This window comes from Triticum aestivum, chromosome 7B, assembly GCF_018294505.1.
Source record: "Triticum aestivum cultivar Chinese Spring chromosome 7B, IWGSC CS RefSeq v2.1, whole genome shotgun sequence".
Taxonomy (NCBI): Eukaryota; Viridiplantae; Streptophyta; class Magnoliopsida; order Poales; family Poaceae; genus Triticum; species Triticum aestivum.
In genome coordinates, this window is record NC_057813.1 from 543,944,534 (window position 1) to 543,951,567 (window position 7,034).

Here is a 7,034-nt window from a genome sequence, read left to right on the forward strand (position 1 = left end):
ATCTAATAATAATAACTTGCAAGATAGCCTAGACATGAGCCGATGGTATACCTTAGATTTGGTGTGAGTAGTGTTGTGTTGTGTGAAATTTGAAATTAAGATGATAGAATGAGTGCATCCCTAATTAATAACTCCGTCTATAGCAAAAAGTTTCTGATCTCCTCGACTGAAGATGCGGATCAGTTTATTAGTATTCTAGAGTATAAATCAATGAAGGAATCGAGGAGACTCACAGGAGGATTATTCTGCCATCTACACCGGCGCTGTTGATCCATTTGTACGCATGGCCTGGTCAAACTTGCCGGCGGCTACCGGAAGCGAGCGCCTGTGCGTCGGCGCCGAAACGATCTAACAGAGGATGCCCTAGATCGTGGCCCCCGCTCGTCCCCCCGTAGCTCCGCCCCTGACCACTTGAACTGAAAAGATAACAGTTCAGCATATTGTGAAAAAGCAGCTACCTAGGGATCTTTGCTTTGAAAGAGCCATACATATATTAATTCAGTATATATACTGTCAAGATTCTGATGATGTTCTATATTTCTGTCACATGAGTATAATAGCAACGAAAACAAAAGCAATGTGGTGGTATCTTGCGGTAGGATATATTTACCTTTTCTTAACAGATACCAAACATGACTGCACTTAATTTCTCCTTCAGGAAAGACGTTGTGGATGATGATATTATGAATACAACTCCTGTCAACATTGAAGAGGTGTCAGATAGGCAAGTCTACAGGCATGTGGTTAGAGAAGCACCTTCAAAAGATCAGGACGTATTCCTGGATTGGCAATTATGACAGGATGGTACGTGTGACAGTGGGATGCATCAGAGTTATAATATTCATGTAATTACTATGTATTTCCACCCTTTTTGTTTCTAGCTGATACATAGCTTTTGGTACATGCATCAATCCAGGTTCTTTGTCCGATGCTCTAAAGATATGTGTGCAGTGTGCTTGCTTAGTTATGTTTCTCTAAATACTTTCTTTTTTGTACCAATATCATGTTAACTGAAAATTCGCAGTATATATTCCAATGATTTTTGGTGGAATTTCCACTAAGGTTTATCATATCCAGATCAGATGTGATTTGGTTAATATGAAAATAGCTATATGTATTGAAAGGCCTTAAATGAGTTGATGTTGTGGGAAACCTGTATTGTAGTGGCCAGTTCTATCTAAGAGTATGCCCATCTAATAACAACCGGAAGGGAAGTGCAAAAAATCTAGCATTTCTATAACGTTAACTTCATTACTTGGATTAAACCCAAATATTGTTTGTGCTAATTATGCAACTTTGTCTTTGAGTTTTTCATTTTTTGTCCCACATAATATTATTACCCTTTTTTAATCTGTGCCCGCATGGTCTCACTATTGATTTTCTTAAAGTATATTCCCCTTTTGTTTTTGAAATAATAGATTAATGTTCTGTACCGGAGGTCCTAACAAAGCCCTATAGGTTAGTCGTAGTACCGATTTTGATGCTTCTTGACCGGTGTTTCAGAAGCCATCGACTTTTTTATATTTGCACAGGCTTCCTACATTCGCTATTTTCTCTCTTTAGTGTCACTTTGATGTTCCTTTGTCACTATTCGTAGTTCCGCCTGGGGTGGCCTCTATCTTTCTTTACAACTCCATATGGCTACCCATGTATAGGTTCTGTTTGAACTGTACTCAAATCACATAGAGCTGTTAAACTTCCAATTTGTTCCCTTTCCATCGTGTGCCATCGCCATGTTTACTCCAGAAAAGTGGAATGTGTAAAGCTTCCGTGTTAAGTAGTCAAATGCTTGCTTTGCCTTAAAGACTGTCCCCATCTATTTTTCGGGTTTTTTGGGTATGAATTTCATATTTACCTGGAATGGATCAACCCATTTGGCATTTTAGAAAAATATATGTGAGTGCATATGTCTAATAAAAGCATTGCTTATCAGAGCTTCTATGGTCCATGGAACTTAGAAATGATAGTGTTATCTGTAATTATAAGAAATACCTTTCTAATAGTAAGAAATACCCTTTTCTGGACTCAAAATTGTTGTTGGTCTTCTGATCATTTTCATTGTCTATCAGCTAGGCTATGACTACCATATGCTAGCATCATTGGGGTCAAGTCGTTATGTTTAGTTTATTTTCAGTGCCTTGCAGGTTAATGGTTCACGTAAGATTGTAGCCTACCTTCTTAGTGTTGACTGCCATATTTTCTTCATGTCTACTATATTTATATATGCACAAAGTGCTTATTTCTTTGGTGCATCCATATTATCAAGGTATGAGCAGAGCAGCGAGGAATGAGATGTTTTTTTGGAAGAATGAGATGAACATTAACAGGGTATCAAGGTTGCTGTTGCCCATCCTTAGAAAAAAATCTTGTAGTTACTCATGTAATATTCACACTGCCGATGACAATGTATCATATGCGTGATAGACTACATGTGTTAGTATGTTGCAAGATAACCATTCAAACAGGTATTCAGTTACAAGAGTGACAAGTATGACTTCATGCAGATTTGTTGATCAACATACATTTTCATGATTATGTGAATGTATATGTCTTTTTGTAGAAGAAATGTAAAAGGTGAAAGCTATAGCCCCATATAGGACCTTGCACTGGCCATCCAATAAAAACCACAACAGTTAAGCCCGTGTGAAAAAACTCGACACGTTGATTGAAATGTGGGTTTGAAATGGGATCTTGTGTTGGCCATCCACTAAAAGCCACAGAAGTTAAACTAGCATGGAAAAAAAGTTTAACACGTTGGTTAAAATGTGCCCATTGCATATATATCTAAACGCCTTTTTAACTCGAGCTAACACAGAAAATTGTATAGAGAGAATTTATGGTCTCATTTTGAAAACTCTATTGCACAGTTTGAACCTTCAATTTTCATTATTAAGGGATCATTGGTATTGTCAAACTGCCAAGCATTTATTTTCAGTTACTCTTGGTTTGAAATGGGACACTGTGCCAGTGGCGCCATTCGATGCCCATCCGCTTCATATTCTGCTCCAAGCAGGTCAGGCGAAGAAAACGCTTAATGGGCCGAACTGAATACCATATGACCACTTTCAAATAGATATAAGTCTAAGTGGCACATAAAATAGTCTTTTTTTTTTCAAACACATTTTTTTATAGAAACACTATTTTTTTAAAAAGGGGGCTTCTTAAATGGTTTTATACATGGTGGTAGGTATACGTATATTCTTATTAAGCACAAAAATATGTATTGTTTTTACATAGTGATATAAATTCTTAGCTCAAACAAAAGATTGCCAAGATTGCCTGAAAATACACACATTTTCGGCGCAGCATGGTTTTGAATGAGAGTCTGTACTGCCCAATTGAAATGTGTATGTACATCTCATCATAGACAGTAAGACACCATTTTTTTTATTAAAAGGGATTAAATTTGTTACCATATGTGCTTGCCCACAACCAAATCAACTAAACCATGTTTTTTCTTCAAGGCCCATATGGATTCAGCGGGCCACGGCTAAACCGACTAAACGTAGGTTTAATTTCAAATATGACTTTCTACTAGCAAACTACAAAGAGCATATACATCGTCTGTCCTTACTAATGGAAACTATTTTCACCGCGAACATGGGTTTAGCGGGTCTCTGCGCCATTTGGTGCAACGGATTACGCATGGTCTTGACTTGTTGTGCTCGCACTGGTAGCAAGAACTAAAGGTTTTTCTTTATTTATAACTCTCCTCACATTTCTTTTGGCTTTGAAGTGAATCATGGTTGTAGACATTATCTATGAATGTGCACATATCTGTGAACATGAGTTTGATGTGGAAATTGAACTTGGAATGTCGGGCTTGCGCATGAACTATACCATGTCCAATGCTTCGTCTGTTATTGTTTGGAAAGTAATTGCTGTTATTACATGACCCGAAAAAATTATTTTGTGCCACATCAGTAGATGCACGGACATCACAACAGGCATGCTGACTAGATAAACATTTGAACCTAGCTATTATGAAGGAAATTTTGTATTGACAACAGTTTTAGACAGCAGGAGACACCTAGCCTGCTCTGCCTCTGCTAGCTTATTTCTGGCTTCTTCCATCTCTTCTTTGGCTTGGGTGAAGAGAGCATCTGATTGTTCTTTTCGCTTCTTCAGGAACTCAGCTACATTCTCAAGGGCTGCTGCATGCTTTCTTTTAGCCTTTACTAGAGCCACGAGGACACGAACAGCTGACGACTCCACCTGACTTGTGTGTAATCCAGCATCACCTGGAAATTTGCACCTTGTGTCTAATCCAGCATCATCAGGGAACTGGCACCTTGTGTGTAATCTAGCCTCATTTTGGAAACATGATCTCGAGGTTGACCATACTTCCCTCCTCGTAGGAACCGCATCCTGACATGTAGTTACTTCTTTTTCACATCAATTCTCAGTGTAACCCAGATCCATTTAGTAGAAGCCAGATAAACATGACTCGGAGAAGTGAATTCAAAAGGAAAAATATAAAAACAGACTACAAGGTGAGAACACCCACTTCCTACATCAAGCTAAAAACGAAAGCATTAGGACAATTAAGACTCTTATTATTACACATCGAAGAACACAAGGCTAAGAGAAACATAAACTACAACATATACACATCGAAGAACACGAGGCTAAACGAAAGTAATTGAAAGGGTGTTACTTACCAAAGCTCATTTCACGGGTTCGGTGCAGCTCCTCTTTAACTTGCCACGCTCCTTGAAGATGTCCCCAATATCCCGTGTTTGGTCTTCATTGCTCCTCTACATCTTCGCACTCGTGGTTTTAAAATCTCAACATGGCAAGAAAAATATACTACTAGTAATATTCACGCATCTTGTGGGCAACATTAAAGCACTCATCTGCATGTTAGAGCATCTCCAACAGAAGCGCAACGCATGGCGCTTTAAAAAACTGTTTACAGTGCTGAGATCGAGAAGTAGAGATAGAGAGTAGAGACTAGAGAGTAGAGGATAGTTCTCAGCATAGATATAGCATAGATAGATAAAAAAAATAGATAGTTCAACTACTCCTCGTCATTCGACTCCTCCTTGTTGAATTGAGTGTACGCTTTTCATGTACGTTTGTCCTCGCGATAGGCGGCTCACTCCGGCCTCCTCTTCTCCCTCTCCGCCCTCCTTTGCGCGTAGAACTCGCGCTCGTTGATGATGTCCTGCGGGAAGTGTTGGCGCCACAGCGCCATGGCTTCCTCGTCCATCTCGGTGATGCCGAGATGCTGCTCCCGCCTTCGGTTGTCACGACGATCCTCGTCGGTGATAAAGCGCGGCAGAGGCGTGAGCTCCTACGCCCGCTCCCTTGTCGGCATGTTGGGGAAGTTCAATGTTCTATGAGGTCACTGGAGGCGCCACGCCATCGCGTCGTACGCGCGAGCGGCCTCGTTGGCGATGTTGAAATTGCCGAGGCCGAGGCGCATCCCACGGAATCGGATCTCGGCGGAGAAGCCGCCGGAGGGGCGCGCACGGACGCCGCGGTATCCCCAAGTTTCCCAGTGACGCGGCGGCATGGTGGCGCGGCAGCGGCGAGGTGAGAAAGAGCAGGGAGAGAGTGGTGGCGAGGCACGGAGTAGGGAGAGAGCGGTGGCAAGGCACAGAGCGGTGGGAGGGCGTTGGATTTTATAAAGCGCGCCAAACGCCGCGCGCCAAAACTAGTGCACCCCCGGCCGCTTTTTCCCGTGCACGCGCGAACCTTTCCCGATGTCCCTACTATCTCTACTCTCTTCTCTACCGCTATATTTATTTTATATTTAATATTTATCTCTACTTCTCTACTCTCTACTTTTTTTTCTTTTTAAAAAACAGAGTTGGTGATGATGGTGTGCCTGCCATCCTGCAATATAGGCCGTTCGATTTATATCCGACAGATAGGAAGGAAACTATGACAATTTTGCAGAAAGATACCCACACCCCTCTCCAGATTTGCAAATAATGCCTTCCCTCGTTCATCCTTTTCTCCCACAAGATAAACTACTCATACAAATGCATGCATGCAACGCATGGGCATCTTGCTAGTTCTAAACAACTTTCCATCATTTGCCACACTACTGGTTGCAGATGAAGAACCTACCCAAGCACAACGCGATACAGGAGTGACGCACAATTACAAGCTGATATTCTGTTGGACAATGGAGGCTATAACCAATTACTTTTACGGGAACAAAAGCAACCAGGAAATTTGAAGGGTAGGTATGAACAAAATTGGAACTGCACATGTATTGCTAAGTGATTCAATACACACATTACCAATCGAGGAGGAGAACGATGGTCGCAGCGGCCTCTGTGCATCATGGTCGGCAACGGGAGTCAGTTCATTGTCCATGATGGTGGTGCTTCTGCGCTTGGCATCGACTTCCGGGAAGCAGATCCGAGACCGTGGAAGACGGTGCTAGGGAAGAGGCTCTGTGTATGATGACAACGGTGGACCAGCTCCAGTGCGGCGTACGAGGTCGTCAATGAGGTAGATGCGCTGCGGTGGACGAGTGCGCCGATGTACAAGGGGAGGAGAACCAAGGCTGCGGAGCCGTGTAGAAGTCTATTTTGCGGTGGGGATAGAAAATGGGAGTATTCAGGTGTACTACTCTGGGTGCCGGGGTGGGGTTGCCTGGGTAGGGTGAACCTGAAGTTACGAAAACAACCCCCTACCAAGCGTCATTCGTAGGCATGTTCCGAAGGCTATGATGGTAACTTCCCACTGCTCGAATCAGGGTCGCGGGAGATTTTCCCGCCGATCTCTAAATTTTATGACACTGAACTCCCCGTGTGGCGTGCTGGGTGATTGGCTAAGCAACTAGCAAGTAGTACTAGTAACTACTAGTACTCCCTCCTTTTTTATTAACTCTGCATATTAGGTTTGACCGAAGTCAAACTTCCTAAAGTTTGACCAAGTTTATAAAAAATATAAACATTTACCATAACAAATATGTATGATGTGAAAGTACATTTAATAATGAATCTAATGGTATTTATTTGTTATCGTATATGTTAATATTTTTTGTTATAAACTTTCTGAGAGTTTACAAAACT

General features: G+C 41.7%; 1 long non-coding RNA gene across 2 annotated transcripts in view; it reads left to right on the forward strand.

Moving 5' to 3' along the window:
- LOC123160730 (uncharacterized) overlaps positions 1-2,765 on the forward strand; it is a 4,554-nt gene extending 1,789 nt beyond the window's left edge. Inside the window, exons 3-4 of one of the 2 annotated variants that reach the window (XR_006480332.1) lie at positions 659-804; positions 2,267-2,765. This is a non-coding gene — a long non-coding RNA (uncharacterized lncRNA). Of the gene's footprint in view, positions 1-658; positions 1,068-2,266 lie in introns of those variants that run through there. The other variant, XR_006480331.1, reaches the window with a different exon arrangement.
- Positions 2,766-7,034: the final 4,269 nt, after the last annotated feature.